At 37.6% G+C, this 16877-nt stretch overlaps 1 protein-coding gene across 6 annotated transcripts in view; it reads left to right on the forward strand.

The window, feature by feature from the left end:
- Spata5 (spermatogenesis associated 5) overlaps positions 1-16877 on the forward strand; it is a 159194-nt gene that overhangs the window by 90483 nt on the left and 51834 nt on the right. The gene's annotated exons all lie outside the window — the stretch shown is intronic.

Here is a 16877-nt window from a genome sequence, read left to right on the forward strand (position 1 = left end):
AGTTTTGCAATGCTTCCTTGGTCTGGTGTCTTTGAATTCGCTGATCTTCACTTCATTGAGAGAGGCACTGCAGAAACATTCTCCTGATGTCCCTGCTCTCCTGGTCGCTCCTGCTGGCTCGTGCTGATTGTGCTGATTGTGCTGATTCATAGGAGGCCTGGCTGTTTCTGCTGGGTCATGCCACTGCTGCTGATACATATCCTGACAGTGCAGATTAGATTTGCTACAAAGGACTATTTCTAAACAGGTTCACTTCCCTCGTATCCTAATAACTTTTCTTTTTCTACTACCTCAGTGGATTGTAGGCTAGTGGATTGTAGAAGGGAAGTTAAAACATTTAAGAACCCTTATTAAAAGTAAGATTTAAAAAAATCTAAGCCTACAGTACAAGGAGAAAGAAGTGTAGAAAAGTAATGAGAACATAAGAGCATCATCTGACAGTGCATGGTGCTGCCTAGCATCCTCCTACATCAGTTGCTTCAAAGCCTAAGCAAGGTGTTTACAATTTAGTGCAAGTCTTTAGTAGTTTAATTTTCTCAAATGAAAACTCATGATTTTTTTTCTAGTACTGTATTACTGTGTCTTTAAGTGGATGGGTTTGGAATTATTCAATCATAGAAGGAAAATTCTGGACTAAGGGAGAAAACAGGAGGTAGGTGTGCTCTCAACGATGTTTTGCTGCCTGGATTGTTACCTCATCTCTGCATTCTTAGCTACTATTACCCACAGTTTTCCAGTGTCCTGCCCAGTTTTCCTTTTCCCTTTTCTGATTAATAGTTTTCTTGTTTATTTCATCATCTGCTCACAGTTCCCCACTATACATTACCTGTCTTTTCTTAACTATTTCAGTTTTCTACTATTCTTATTCTGTGCCTTTGAGGATTTGTTGTTTACAAAAAACTCAGATCTCAAAAAAAAAAAAAAGTACCCCACCCCCCAAAAGATAGTGGTAGCAAAATGAGCACCAAAGAGAAAAACGTTGACTTAGCTTAGGAATTTTCAAACTTGATACTGATTTATATTTTTAATGTAAATGGTAAATCATTCAGCAAGAAGTCAAAGTTATAGGTGGCAGTTTTAGTCCCTAAACTAAAGTCTGTATACATAAATTAATATTTCCAAGATAACTACATTATGCTAGGCAGGAAAATTGTCACCCCGAGAGCCATTCGCATATAGCACCATGGCCTCTGCATCAGACTGTCTGCCTTGTGTACAGACTATTCTAGCTCAGTGTGCTTGACTATTGCAATGTTGGGTCCAGGATCTCTGAATAGGGTGACAAGGGATTAAAGAAAGGACAGACACCAAAAAGCCAGTAAGCAGCACCCTCCATGGCCTCTGCATCAACTCTTGCCTCCAGGGTCTTGCCCTGTTTGAGTTTTTGTCCCTACTTCACTAATGATGAATAGTGGTATGAAAAACAAATAAACCCTTTTTTAAAAATGAAATAACAAAAGAAAACCTTATTACAGTGAGCTGGCAGAAATGGTGTTTGAGTGTTTGAGTTGAGGGTGAGCACATGTGAGCTGTATAGCTCTTGTCTACTGCAGAACTTCTACACTAAGACAAAGGTGATTTTTCTTTGGCTATTCTTAGGAATCATCACATTCTTAAAAGTACATTGTAATATATTCCCCTGGGTGTAAAAGTAGGTCTGGTGTGCCTGCCGCACGTGACCCTTGAGCATTTACTGCCTCCCACCTCATCATAGGTAATACAAGGCAATTCAAGTTCATTTTAGAATTACGGAGGAAGAAAAAGGTAGCATGTTCACAGCTGGAGCTGCACATGGTCCCTGGGACTTAGTAAACCTGAATGACACCATATTGGTTCTGCCTAAGATAGTAAACTGTGAAGTTCTGGGCAAGCCTGCAAGGAAGAAAAGAAATGGAAGTCCAGGAGCAACTCGTTGTATTAGATCCTCATCTAAGAATCCCATTTCCATGTCTGGCCCTGAAGATTTTAAACTTTCTGTTATATCCTTGTTGTCAGGTATAGTAGTAATAAGTCTTACAGAAAATGTTAACTACATTTATTCTATGATCTGGTGTCTGTGTAAGTATAATAAAAGCTAGAATCTCACTCAAGAAAATCAGATCTACCTCATTGAGATACACACTGGTCTTTATCTGACAAAAAATCTAGAGGTATAATCGGTATTATTACCAATTTTGCCTTGAAAAATAAACTTCACATTTCTCCCAAAGGTCATCCTTACACTGTTGTCTCTTCTGGACAGAGGTGGTTTTATTTATCTTTGATAAATCTAGCAACAAATTCATGTTAAATTTGTTTTTATTCTTTTTTTTTCTTTTTTGTGTATGTATATGTTCATGTGTATGCACATGAATTGGGTGCGTTCACTCAAGCATGTGTATGTGTAGGCTAGAGATTGTCAGGAGTCTTCCTCTATTGCTTTTCTTGTATGTATATATGTATATATGTATGTATGCATTTGCATGCAAGCACACATAACAAGATAGGCCTATTAGAGTTGGTTCTACAGCAGCTGCCTTTTCTCAGCCATTTTGCTAGCCCCCCCCACTTGCCTTTCTTTTAAAAAGAAAAACAATTTTTATTTTAATTTCAAAATTTTCCATCTTATTTTTGAGATAATTTCTCACTGAACCTGAAGTTCTCCCAGTATCTCAGAGCACAGATTTATTAAAAATATTAACAGCCACAAGATCTCCAGAGATAATAAAAGTATATTCTTTAGCAAATAGTCTAAAACTGGACATATATGAGAATTTGTTGGGCACATTAGACTCAATTGTGTACACTATTGAAAAAGAGAAATTTCTTACTTATTGCAGTGAAATCTCTTGATTCAAGGTCTGACTTGTTAACAGACTTAAGGTTATGGTGCTGTGTTGATGACTTCAGGGGCAGTGCACATTTTGTTTAATGGAAACTTTGTGCCTATTGATTACTGATTCTCCATGTTCTTCTTCTCTTGCCACTGGTAACTTTTCACTCCATAATTCTCTTAAAGTGACAGTTTTCCTTAACTCACATAAGTGAAATATTTTACTGTTTGTTCTTGTGTCCTCTTATACATAATTGGGAATATTTAAATGAATAAAATAATATTTGAGTGCAAATTTTTAGGTATTTATATCACTGTGACTCCCCTCTGTGTTTTTCATAACCTGGATCCCTGTGACTCAAGGGAAGACTTCCTTGAGACGGATTTTTAAGCAAAGTCTGAGGTATGAATAAACTATTAGTGAAGAACAAAGTGTGGTAAAGAAGAAGACTATTAAGAGGGCTGTAGCATTTGAGAAGACAAAAGTTAGCACAGTAATATAGATCACTGAAAGTCTGCATTCAAATAATATTTAAACATTTTAAGCAGACCTAATGAGCAGTACTGTAACTTGTCCTTAGAGGATGTGGTACAAGAATTGACACCAGATAAACATGAGGAAAGAAACTGGAATAAAGTAGGTGGAGATAGTAAAATTCACCAAGTTTTGGAGTGTTGGAGGTGTGTGTGTGAAAAATAAGATGCACAGTTTCTGAGTGGTTTGATGGAGGTTTCTGACAGGTTCCTGGAGGGAAGAAATAGAGAAGGAATGATCTCCTCGCCAGGTGGAGGGCTAGAAATGGCACAGATTCAGAGAGAAGTTGTGAGCTTTGTTTAATGAAACGTGGTGCAATGTCAGATAAACAATATGACACATGGGCCTACAGTTTCCAAGGAGAAATTACATTGGGTGAGTAGAAAAATCTAGAGAAAGCTGTCACTTAATTAGCTCTTTAGCTATTAGTGTAAGAGCTGATTGGGCATTAGCTAAAACAAGATAAGACCAAGGCAGATCAGGGCTTCTAGTGAACAGAAAATACCAATAGAGAAAAATCTGGAGAGCTGAGAGTTGCTACAGCCGAGGGAGCTGAGTACAATATCTTTGTGGTAGTTTGTGGGTCCACAAGGAAATACTCTTAATAGAAGTTGTTGGCCTTCTGTAAGGGTGGATAAGTATTTAAAGCTGTAGATTTATCTCTAAAGACTAGTTTTTAGTATCCCTCTTAAATTTTATATATATGTATATGTATATATGTATATATGTGTGTGTATATATTTCTAAAAGAAACCATCTTTATGACAACTGGGTTGACATCAAGAAAAAAGACTGAATAGTGAAAAACAAATCCATTCATGTGTTTCAAATCAGTGAAGTTGAACTATCTGTTAGGACCTTTCATATTTATGATCCTATTAATTTTATTGCTCAGAGCAGTGTTAATCCAATGACCCACATGGAAGATGCTTTTAAATGAGTTGTTAAGAGAATGTGTTAGGTTTGTAACAGTGCATTTTCAGAGCTTTCACTCCTTTTTAAGATTTTAAGTATTTGGTTAAAGTTCACACACACACACACACACACACAAGAAAAAAAAACTATCTCCATCTTCATAAGATGTTTAAATGCCACTCCACAAAATGCCCTTGGCATCTAGCAGATGCCCCTTCAGGTAATACCTGTCTCCCCATCTCACTCTGCTCTCTCTCCTGTCCTCCCTAAGTCATTTATTTATTTAACTTTAAAGAATCAAAAAATTGTTTCTCCTTTCTTATTGAAATTTAGGATAAAAGCAAGCTGGTTACTAAAGATCATTTACCCACATGGCACCAGCATGCCATATTGAGTATTTAGTTTGGAGACCATCCCTTCTGGCTGCTATAAAAACAAGAAACATCTCTGATAAAGGATAGGTAGCTCTCTGTTGCTGGAAAGATTCATATTGTACATTTTTGTGCAATAATATGAATTCTTCATTTTCATGAACAGGGTGTGTGTGTATATGTATATTGTAAAAATCTGCTGTCATTGGTTCTTCATATACTTACACCAATTAGATATATGTTAAAATACTTCAAAAGGCTTTAAATATAGCGTCTTCTTAGCCAGCACAGCCATTTGACAGAAACAGCCCATAGGTTTGCAACAGGCAATCCACTGCCAGAAGCTTCTGGTTCTGTATTCCACGAATTAAGATTGTTGCCTATACTATTAAGCTCACACATTTAGAAATGGTAAAATGTGTACAGATAACTTACATTCCTAATATTTTATATTTCTTATAAAAGACAGAGGAGATCCTGCAGCTTTGAATCTGCAGGATTGGCCTTGTCATGTGTAGTTCATAAATGGGGTAGATGTTGGGGTGGTCCAACTCAAAACCCTGTATCTCTGCTGAGTTGGTCAGCCTGCCAGCTCTCCTGAACCTTCACCACCAGGGGGAGCTCTGCAGCACTGTCCCCCACCCCCTCCTAACCCCTCAGCTCACCCAATGCCACAGCCAGCTAGGGATGGGGCCAGCTCATCCTCAACCATGCCGCCAGGGGAAACTCTACCGTGTTGTCCAGATAAGGTGCAGGCCCCAGTCTCCTGAGTGCTGCAGCTGGTGAGGGGTAGAGCCAGCTCTCCTGTTCTCATGACTTGGGGGCCAGCTCTCCCACCTGCTGCAAGTGGTGAGGGGTGAAGGAGTCCTTACCACCACCACCCATTTTTATGAAGATCTTATATCTTAATTTACACCTAGTCTAAGTGAAATCAAGGGTTTGAGGGCATGGAATCAAAGTGTATTCAGTTTCTTGTTCATATTCTTCTGACTGTTGACATTTAACCTCTTCAGGCTCCCATTTCTTTTCCTATAAACTACTTCTGAGTGTTACAAAGACGATTGTATAAACACCAAAGGAAAGAACTTAACACAGTTGGAATATGCAGTAAAGGCTTGATGTCATTATTGTAATTACTGCTTCATGCTTGGCCTACTCTACTCCTTAAATCAAGTGTGGAGGAAAGGCACTTTCCTTTGAGTTAAAGATCTCACTCAGCTTGTGTAGGGATACTCTTTTCCTCTGACTTTGAGCCTTCACTCATTTGTATTGTAATGCAGTAGTGAAATATGGACTCTAGAGCAAGACAGACACACTCCAGTCCTGATTTCGCCACTTAGAATATCACTTTAGGCAAGTTAGGTACTTTGTAAAGTAGGGGTAATAACCATGCCCCATTCTTGGGGCTGTTAGCTGGACTAAGTAGTTATTCCTTGTGGAAAGTTTAGAATAGTATCAGGAATCTGGAGATTTTCATACACAGATACTACTCTTGCTCTCCATCATCATAACCCAACATAGCCTCTTCCCTCTTAACCGTAGTATATGAATATAATAGATTAGTGAGTCAGCGTCTGGCTCTCCTAAACACAGATGTGGAGCCATTTGCTCTGATCTATGCTCCACCTGGGAACTGAGCCCTGAATGTCCACACAGTTGGGTAAAGGAAAATGGAGAAACTTAGGTTTGTGATCAGCAAAGGCAGCACCCCTTTTAATGTTTACTTCTATGTTATGCACAATATGTTAATATGAGGACATCTTTATATTTTCTGAGTAAAACTAAGAAAAAGAACTCAAATTATTTATGCTAATGTAATAAAAGTTCGGTGCGAACATAAAAATTTTATTTAAAAAGGTAACTCCTAAAATTTAGATAGATCAAAATTTGGTAGCTGGAAAGAGATAGCTTCAGCCAGTAAAGTGCTTACCACACAAGTACATGGGACATAAATTTGATACCCAGAACCAATAACAATGCTGAACATGGTGGTATTTGCTTTTGATCTCAGCAGAGACAAAGTAGGAACTCCTGGCTCAATAGCCAGCCAATATAGCTGAATTTGAAAACTCCAAACCATCAAGAGACTCTGCCTCAGAAAGCAATGCGGATGGGATGGCTGTAGTAAAGGACATCACTCAGTACTGATCTTCAGCCATGTGTACACATGGACCCAGAAATACAGAGATCCTGTAGGAACACTGGGATTGCAAATGCATGCAATCTCATCCAGCTTTTTAAAATTGGAACAAACACTTTACTAAGTGTTTTCCAGTGTCTGTGGAGGGCTGTATGGGGGTGTGCTTAGAACATGAACAAATACTCTTCTGTAACCTGTAAACAGAAATGTGACCAGTGTGTAGAAGAGATTCAGAAAATGAATTTCTTGTCTACATCAGTGGTTTGGGGAGAGGAACTGGGATCTGTCTAGAGTACAGCTCATGGAATATAGACAGTCTTGCTCCAGCACAGACTCCTCTGGAGGATCGTCCTGTCTTCGGGGAGTTCTAAGAACCCAGGGGTGGGAGGTTGGGGTAGAGAGCTAAGCTGAGAACAGGAGTTCCTGATCACTATCACCATCCACTTCTCCCATTAACAGCCTGTGGGTATATTGATTTGGAATGTCATAAAACATATAAATATATCAAGAATTTTCCTCCTCCTTTCTGCCTTCTGGGAGTACTTTTTACAAAGTGAATTTTATAGGAACACTTGAAAGATTAGTTGCATTGTTGTTCTTCCTTCTGTGGCTTTTGAAAAAGCAGATTTCCATGTTATAATGGGGAGAATTAAAATAGTTGTAGGTAAATGGCAGCTTGGCTTTATGAAAGGACCTGCCCTTTAGATGTTGGTGAAGACATGTCAGACTAGTAAAGGAAGGTAGGAGGCTGAGTTGTTCTTGTTCGCTTTTCACCCTTAAGGCTGCAGTGCTCTGAGCTGCATTCCTTCTGAACACCTGCTCTCACAAGCATCAAGTCTTTTCTTGCACAGTACTATAAGGTTGTGCAGACCTGAGCAAACCCAGCATTAGACAGAAACTTTCATATTGATTGATTGATTTGTTTTAATACAAATACATGCTTATATGTTGGCACAGAATTTTTTTTTAAGAATTGTTTTTCAAAGAATATTGTAACCTTAGCTCCTAATGCTGTTCCTGGCACATTGTAGATACTCACTGGTGTCAATGGGATTGATCTGCTTTGAGAAGCTTCAGGCTGGACAGAGCTATTGCCAAAGTGTTGGATCACAAATTGAATTTAAGAGCTCGTTAGAAGGAAGCTTCACTAGCAATTGAAAATGAAGTGACTAGTAAGGGCTCAGGTTATGATTGGTAAGCATTGTTGTCTTTGCAGAATTATGAACACATTTAAAGGAAGGTTTGTTTGTCTTTTATCTCCTGCACAGTGGAGAGGCAATGTCAGAAGGAAATGTCTGGTAATGAGTTAAGACCTTTGCCCAGAACCTGTGTTAGTCTCCTTGTTTTAAATTGTGCTTCATTCTTATCCTGAACTAGAAATCAAACTTCTCACAGGATTAAAAACCCTTCACAATGTTCTATGAATTGTGAGATTACCTGACATGTGCAATGTCATGCCTATGGATTTTTCCCCACCATATCTTCATGTTCCTGAGTGTCCTTCACTGGTATTTCTTTCCCACATGTATTCATCATTTGTCATTGAAAAAACTAGATGAAATCACTTTTCTTGGCTGTCTTGGTCTTCCTGAAGCTGAATAAAGTAGTACCTTGGGAGTGGTCTGTCCCTGCTCCAACTATTGTCATGTGGAATGCCTCTCTGAATGAGCTGCATGCTGCTGTACACATTCTTAGCAACACCTCACCTTCTCAGTGTGATAAACTTCACTTTGTGATTCAAGGCCTAACTCCTTGGCATTAGGAAATATTTGTGGATATTTTAAATCTAATTGACCATTTGTTTCTAGACTATTTTAAATAAATAAATAAATAAATAAATAAATAAATAAATAAATAAATAAATAAATATTAACTTAGAAGTTCTTATTTTTTGGACCCAGTTCTAGTAATGCAGTTTTAATGTTAATTACCTACTATACCAACAATGATTTTTGTACATTTATTTATATGGGGTAATGCCAGTGGTGGGGATCTAATTGAGGATGACCCCCATAGGCTCATGTGTTTGAGTACATGTTTATCAATTGGTAGAAAAGTTTGTGAAAGGTTAGTAGGGGTGGCCTTATTGGAGGAGTTGTGTGTCACTGAGGGTATACTTTGAGATTTCAGAAGAACTCCAGCCATTCCCAGTGTCTCAGCCATGTGGTTGTGTCTCAAGATGTGAGCTCTTGTATCCATATCCATACTGTTCCAGTACCATACCTATTGCCATAATGGTCATGAACTCTAACTTTCTGAAACCGTAAGCCTCAAATTAAATTGCTTTCTTTTGTAAGTTGCTTTGGTCATGGTATTATATCACAGCAATAGATAAGTAATTGTGTGTGTGTGTGTGTGTGTGTGTGTGTGTGTGTGTGTGTGTGTGTGTTAATGTGGGCAAACACATGTAGAGAACCACTTATAAGAATCAGTTCTCTCCTTCTACTGTGTAGGACTTGGGGGTCCTCCATTCCCCTGGCTTTACAAAAAGCATTTTTTCCTGTTGAGCTGTCATAGACTTAATTTTTGACTTTTAGTAAAGACAAAATTATAATGGACAGCTCCTTGAGTTATAAGAAATAAGAAACCTCCTTCTCTCATAGATTATATTTTCTATTACTTTCAAATATACTCTTTGTCTTAGTCAGGGTTTCTATTCCTGAACAAACATGACCAACAAGCAAGTTGGGGAGGTAAGGGTTTATTCGGCTTACATTTCGATACTGCTGTTCATCACCAAGGAAGTCAGGACTGGAACTCAAACAGGTCAGGAAGCAGGAGCTAATGTAGAGGCCATGGAGGAATGTTCCTTACTGGCTTCCTTCCCCTGGCTTGTTCAGCCTGCTCTCTTATAGAACCAAGACTACCAGCCCAGAGATGTGGAGGCATCTCTTCCCCCCTTGACCACTAATTGAGAAAATGCCTTACAGCTGGATCTCATGGAGGCATTTCCTCAACTGAAGCTCCTTTCTCTGTGATAACTCCAGCTGTGTCAAGTTGACACAAAACCAGCCAGTACACTCATCTCAAAAAACAAAAACGCACGCATGTGTGTGCGTGCATGCATGCGCACACACACTCTAAAGTTAGATTATAGACTTGAGAATTTCTCATCCTAAGGTCGTAAATGAATTATAAAGAAGTTTAGAGGTTTAAATTATTTTTCTGAACATATGGCTGTTAAATGATTCAACTAGAATGTTAATTCAGTTAGGTGGATCTTTTGTTCTCCCCAATGTTTAAAATCCAGTTATATACTCAAAAGATTCAAAGAATTTTTTTAACAAAGGAGAATACTTGAAATTAAGCTTCAAACAAGAGATTGTGCTTGCCTAACACATGGGTGGAGGAGGAAGTTATCTTGAGTTGATAAAAATGTGTATGAGAACAGGGAGGTAGAAAGCCCCATGGTGAATTTGTAAACTTGTTACTTAGGTGAAGTGGGAACTTTAGTAGGAGAAAAGGAAAGGAGCTGCAGATTGAGACTTGATTAGAAAAAAGAAATTATGTTTTCAATGAAAATGATCACTTGGGGGGGGCGGAGAAAGTTGAGGAGAGGCAAGACTGCAGGGAAAAGCATCCAGGAAGGCTTTTTTGGCTCCAAGTGGCTTTATTGGCTTGTTCAACCGAGTGAATATTTATTAAGTGGCTCGTGAATGCCATGGTTGAACAGATAAGTGAAGTGGTTTCTGCCATTCCTTTCAGTCTGCAGTCTGTTGGGAAAGACCATAATTAAACACAAATACAATGAAAAAGACCAAGTAGCTATGATGTTGATAGAGATTTGGTAGTAGTGTTTACCACATGTACTACTATGCTAGAATTAGGGGAAAAGAAGTGGGTAGGATAAAGCTAAGGCTTCTTTGAAACTAACCAGACCTGTTAAATGTTACCCTGTTCTAGAGGTTTTCTCCATGAATGGTGGGTGCCTCCTTGTTCTTTTTTGATTGAGGGATAAAGGCCTGACTATTCTTCGGTCCTAGAGGAGTGCACACCCTGTTTTCACAGGCCCCTTTTCACATCCAATGACCCAAGCCAGTGGGTCCTGATTATATCCCTTCTTTGGATTGGTTTGGTTTGGTTTGGTTTAGTTTTTCTAGACAACGGTCTCCATATGTAGCCCTTTCTAACATAAATTCACAGCAATCTTCCTGACATGGTCTCCTGGGATTGCAGATGTAATCACACCATTCTTAGTTTTAGCGTGTCTGTTTTAATACTTTGAACTACATTAGTATTTTCCATACTGATTAAATTTGAATGTTTGATAAAGTCTAAGTGTTAAATTTTAGGACTTATGAAACAGAGTGGAACTTGTAACTGCCATTAGGCTTCACAAGAAATTTGCAATGCTTTGAATTCTTTATGTACAAGTCATAGAAAAAGTATTCGTTTTATAAAGAACATGTTCACTTAGGTGATCATATAATGTTTGCTATGGAGGATGGCATGTAGACCCTTAGAAATGGGTGACTTCACCGAGTACTCATCACTCTGGATATATCTACTCTCATATCCCAGAACAATCCTTAAAAAAAGAATTTAGGTGTGTTAATTCATTCAGAGCTCTGCAGGAAGGAAGGCTCTTTCCTGCTCTTTTAAAGCATGACTTTGACTGACAAGATCAGACCAGAAAAGGCCTCTCTGGCTACAGACCTAGATGATTTAACGTCACTCAGCCTGCACTGTCCTAGAGAGCTTTAGCTGAACAGAGCACGGGTGTATGTTGGTCAATCCAGCACGTAAGCAATGGTTTTTTTTTTGTTTTGTTTTTGTTTTTTTATACAAAAGAGGATACATTTATTGAAATTTACTCAGCCTTAAAATTATGGGAATTCTGACATATACTACTACATAGCTGAACCTTAAATACATGCTAAATGACATAACACAGTCACAAAAATTACACATATTCCACCATTCCACATATGTGAATTATCTAAAGTAATAAAAACTGCAAAGACCAAAAGTACCTGGGGCAGGTTATTGACATTTTCATTTACTGTCATTTATAGTCTTCAGATGACCTGCACAACAATGTGAATGCATTTTGTAATGAAAAATTATGATCCAGATGTTTACAATATGTTTGTTTAATCACAACTAAAGAAAATCTACAATATGTAGAAGTTTTTTAGGTAATAGTATAATATCCACTTTGGGGCTTCAATTATCAACAAATGTTATAAAAGTGGTCTGTTTCTCCAGGGAGACTCCCAAGCAGTAGATGGCCAACACTAAAAGAACTCAAGGACATCCATTGAGGTTCTTTGTCTCATAATGTTAATTCAAAGCATTATTATTATTAATAATAATTATTATTATCTTTTTTCCCATTTTTTTATTAGGTATTTAGCTCATTTACATTTCCAATGCTATACCAAAAGTCCCCCATACCCCCCCCCACTCCCCTACCCACCCACTCCCACTTCTTGGCCCTGGCGTTCCCCTGTACTGGGGCATATAAAGTTTGCAAGTCCAATGGGCCTCTCTTTCCAGTGATGGCCGACTAGGCCATCTTTTGATACATATGCAGCTAGAGACAAGAGCTCCGGGGTACTGCTTAGTTCATATTGTTGTTCCACCTATAGGGTTGCAGTTCTCTTTAGTTCCTTGGGTGCTTTCTCTAGTTCCTCCATTGGGGGCCCTGTGGTCCATTCAATAGCTGACTGTGAGCATTCACTTCTGTGTTTGCTAGGCCCTGGCATAGTCTCACAAGAGACAGCTATATCTGGGTCCTTTCAGCAAAATCTTGCTAGTGTATGCAATGGTGTCAGCGTTTGGAAGCTGATCATGGGATGGATCTCTGGATATGGCAATCACTAGATGGTCCATCCTTTCGTCACACTTCCAAATTTTGTCTCTGTAACTCCTTCCATGGGTGTTTTGTTTCCTATTCTAAGAAGGGGCAAAGTGTCCACACTTTGGTCTTCGTTCTCTTGAGTTTAATGTTTTTAGCAAATTATGTTTATGCTCTGTATTCTTTGCTGTATTGTTCTTTTAAGCATTAGAAGGGAAATTTTAAACTTCCAAGGAGTTTATTAGTTTTTGAGAAAAAAAAAAAACTTAAAAAAAAAACAGCTATAAATAGGCTGTTTTTCCAGCAACTAAACAGGGTCCAGTCCAAGTCAGTATTTGGGCATTGACTTGATTTGGTTTGCTTTACTTCGTTTCACTTTGCTTAGCTTTCTTAAGTTTTTACCTGTAACTCCAGCTCCAAGGGATCTGATTCCCTCTTCTGACCTCCTTGGGCAACTACACGCACATGTTCATACCCACACAGAGACAGACAGGCAGACTGACTGACTGATAGACAGGCAATTAAAAATAAAACTTGTTTTAAAAAAACAGGAACCTTTAAGTTTTCTCTGCCCAATATTTTACAAACATATATAACTAAAGCCCCTTACTCCTTTTAGTGCTAACTAGACTGTTTATTAACACTAGCATGAGATAGGATGCTACTGACCTATACATTGTACATACATTATACATAGAGTCAGCAGACCCTAAGCATTGGCACTATGGGTTAATTGGGAATGAAGAAGTGCTTGCTATGGAATTGAAACAGTTGTAATAGCTGTCACTTGGATTTATAGCCAAATCATAGTGATTACTTTATGACAGCTTAGAAGTTGTCACCTCTTATGTGATTCTTATGTAAATTTCCAAACTTAGAGAAAATAGTCTTTCCAAAGAGAGAAAGAAAATATCTATTGCCGTTAAGTTCATTAATTCATAAATACTGAACCTCTAAAAAATATAACAGTTCCTGTGTCTTTAAACTTTGCTTTAGTTATGCTTTCTTGTAAGGTACATAGAATAAACTAGATCTATTGTATATTTTCCAATTTATGTAAAACCACCTCTAAGCAAGTTAAAGAATATCTCACATGCATTCACTAAAAAATACTGCTTTGGCCATTGGCAGTCCATCTTTCCCTTTTGAGTTACCATCAACACTGCTTTGTTTTTCTGTTACTTGAGATTTCATATAAATGTAATTATATAGTATATGGTTTGAGTGGTTAATATTGATTGTTAAGTTGTTAACTCAATAGAAAGGATCTAGAGTTGCCCAGAAGACAAACCCCTGGGCATGCCTATGAGAGATTTTTTTTAGATTTGGTTGAGATGGGAAGACCCACCTTAAACACCATACAAAGAAAGAGCTTAGTAACAGTAGGCTTTGCTACCTGCACCCAAGTTCCCCAAAATAACAACTCTGAGACTTCTTATATATGACTAAATGCCTAGGCCAATAGCTTTGGCTCATTTCTGCTAGCTCAAAACTCAGTTATCCTGCTTAAACTGGTCAAGTCATGCCATGTGACTCTCCCTTTTTGTTTCATGCAACAGTCTTCCTCAGTTCAGGACAAATCTCCCGTACCTGTCTATCCCAATAATTCTCTGTACCATAGCTTCCATCCACCTAGTTCCTGCCTAATCTACTAGGCCAATAGCATTTTATTGACAGGTGATGCTCCATACGCTGCACAAGATACTCTCTCTACACTGCTTCCTGACTAGAATAGCATAACTGTCTCAAGCTCCTGCCACCAGGACAAGACTGAAGCAGCATCCTTTTATAAAATAGTTCCTTCATTATTCAGAACCAACGTGGGGCATTCTACCATCCTATTCTCTACAATTTTACACTCATTCTCTCACACAGTCCTGCTTCTTTAGCAACTAGCTTCTCCCAAGTATTATTTTGAAGAACAGAATATAGTTCTGTGGTAGAACACTTATCTAATGCATGCATGACCCTAAATGGAATATCTAGTACCGGAAGGACATAGTTGCTTTCATATCCTCTGTCACTTGAATTTATATATAAATCTCAGTTACCTTTTCACTTTCTTACTTAAAAGATTATATTGAAATTGCAGTCTGTAGATAAATTTTGGAGTAATTATCTTAGTAATGTTGAATTATCTAATTTACAAACATGCCTTAGCTATTTATTTTATTTCTCTCTAGAGTATTCTATGTTTTTCTGTGAAGAATTCTTTGCTTATTTTTATTTCCAGGTTGTATTTGAGTCTTCTGATATATTTTCAAGTAAGGGAGCTTTTACTGTTCATTATACAGTAGCAACCAAGTTTTTAAAATACTAAACTTATGCTGTGTAGGCTTGGTAAAAAATCCTTTTATAGGATTTTATTTATTTATCTAACTTTTAGAATTTACATATAAACATGATCTTCAGGGGTTTTTTAAACTTAACTTTTTACTTTACATGTTATATATACTATACTCTCTTTCTTCCTTACTGCTCTATTAGAATCTTCAGTACAAGAAATGATAGGTAGCAGTCAATATTTCAATGTTAAATACATCTCTAGCTGCAGGTACTCAGTAAGTAAATACCTTTTCTCATGTTGAAGGAAATCCCCTCTATTCTCAGTTTGATGAGTTTAGTGTCATCAGTAGCTCTTGATTTGATTGCCAAGTGCTTTTTTTTCTGCATATATCAAAATGGTCATAGTTTTTCTACTTTTTAAATAAGTACAATGAAGTATTCTCATAAAATTCAAATACTTGCCCAACCTTTGGTTCCAGAGATAACTCTTACTTGGTTTTGATTATTATCGATTTTGTAAATCAGATCCTGTTTGCCACTGTTTTGAAGATTAGGTGGTTTTTGTTTATAAAAGCCATTCTGTAATTTTCATTCTTTATAATAATCTTTGTTGAATTTGAAGTTAATGGCCTAACATTATAATACAGTTTAATGAGTATCCCTTTCTATGTTCTGAAATGGTTGTTTAATTTTAATGTTTTTTGTTTGGTTGGTTAGTTGGTTTGGTTTGGTTTTGTTCTGGCCATTGAAACTAGCTCTCATTTCATTTAACATGGGGTTTACAAAGTTACCCTGGCTAGTTTTATACTTCTCTTGTATTCTAGATGGGCCTTGAACTTCCATGTGCTGCCTTGGCATCTGAATGCTGTCATTGTGGGCATTTATCACAAGACCAGCTTTAAAACTGTCCTTTCTGATTATACCAGCAATAAAAATGATATTTTTAGTGTTTGGGAAGGGAAAAGAGTCTACAGTTTTTGAAGTATTTAATTTCCAATGCCTTTCATTTCTTGTGGAAGATTCTGTCTTCTACCTTGTATTGTTTGCCTTCAATCTGTAAAGCTTCTTGACCAGTTTTGTAACATATATCTCCTGAAACCTTGTTGTTGTTGTTGTTGTTGTTGTTCTTTTATCTGAAAATAACTTTGTTTATTCTTCATGCTTGAAGGTTTTTTTGTTTTGTTTTGTTTTTAATGGGTAGTGTTCTGGGTAACATTTTTGTTTCAGCTCTTTGAAAATGTTATTCCCCTGATAAACTGCCTGTGTGTTGGGTTGGGGGTCTTGAGTTGTTTACCCACTATAGTTGGCAGCATGAACCTGGAAGAGTGGGGCCTAAAAAATGAGAATGACTCATGCAATAGCCAACTTTACTCAGAACATCAGACAATCTATACTCTAAGAGGGTACGAAGAGTCCCCTGAGTAAACTACATAATCACAAGCTACAGGTGATAAAAATATGTTTTCCATAGAGGCGTATGACTAATAACAGCTGAAGTTAACTCCTATCCACTACACCTGGGAAGAGAATAAAAACACATTCCAAGAACAGTTCTGTGTTTTGAAGAAACTGAATTCACAAATTGTTTCCTGGTGTTTTCTCACAAGCACTCAGAATTCTCCTTTCACAACTCCGTTCTTGGACCATGTTCTAATGCTTATTGATTCCAGTTTCCCACTGTGTGACCTGTGTTCAAGATACTCTTTAGTTGGAGATGTTAGCAGTTGGACTGAAGCACCTCCTTTTTATCCTGTTGGAGCTTCTTGACTATGAATTTGTGTTTTGCTTGTCTTTTTGGAGAAATTTTGAGACCCTTAGTTCTTCAGATTTTTTTTCTAATTTTTTTCCTTCTAGAACTCTGATTATGACATAGTAGACCTTTTTATATTATTCCACAAGAGTGATCTTTTAATGTAAATTTTATCATCTCAGTTTTCTACTTTTAAGCATTAACAGTAGAATATTTTCTACAGTGTGTTTGTGTGTCTTTCTGACCTCACTTCTTACCTCTTGTTTTC

The sequence above is a fragment of the Mus musculus genome, chromosome 3 (genome assembly GCF_000001635.26).
Source record: "Mus musculus strain C57BL/6J chromosome 3, GRCm38.p6 C57BL/6J".
NCBI classification, from domain to species: Eukaryota; Metazoa; Chordata; class Mammalia; order Rodentia; family Muridae; genus Mus; species Mus musculus.